Consider the following 726-nt stretch of genomic DNA (forward strand, 5'->3'; position numbering starts at 1 on the left):
TATGAGATTAGCCATACGTGGAAAAAAGATAAAAGAAATTACATTAAAACCAACAATCACAAAGATAATCCTCTTGTTTCCATATCTTGGAGTTCATTTAACTTAGCTTCATCCTTCATGGCCATATGTATCTAGCTTTTGAGCTATTGTGATCCTCAGCTAGGAGAATCCTAGATGTGTACTAATTATTACACATAGGGAAACCATAGAGCATGTGTTTCTTTGGGTCTGGCTTGCTTCACTTAATATGATTTTTTTCTTAAGAAAACAGATTAAGTCTTTGGCCCATCTTTTAATGGGATGGTTGTTACTTTGGGGATTAGTTTTGGATTGATTCAAATTTTTGAGCTGTTGATATATTTTAGATATGAGGCCTTTGTACATTGTATGGTTGGTGAAGATCTTCTCCCACGCTGTAGGCTTCCTAATTAGTTTACTAGCTATGTCCTTTACCATACAAAAGCTCTGCAGTTTAATGCAGTCCCACTTATCCAGCCTTTCTCTGATTTGTTGTGATTCTTGGTCCTTATTAAGAAAGTTTCAACCTGTGCCAAGGAGGCCTAATGTATCTCCTATTCCTTCTTGTAAAGTTTTCAGAGTGTCGGCTTTTACCTCCAGGTCTTTGATCCATTTGGAGTTATTTCTAGTACAGGGTGACAAAGAAGGATCCAACTTTAATTTTCCGCAGGTGCTTAACCAGTTCTGCAGGCACCACTTGTTAAAGAG

The sequence above is a fragment of the Megascapheus bottae genome, chromosome 1 (assembly GCF_031878675.1).
Source record: "Megascapheus bottae isolate mThoBot1 chromosome 1, mThoBot2.hap1, whole genome shotgun sequence".
Classification (NCBI taxonomy): domain Eukaryota; kingdom Metazoa; phylum Chordata; class Mammalia; order Rodentia; family Geomyidae; genus Megascapheus; species Megascapheus bottae.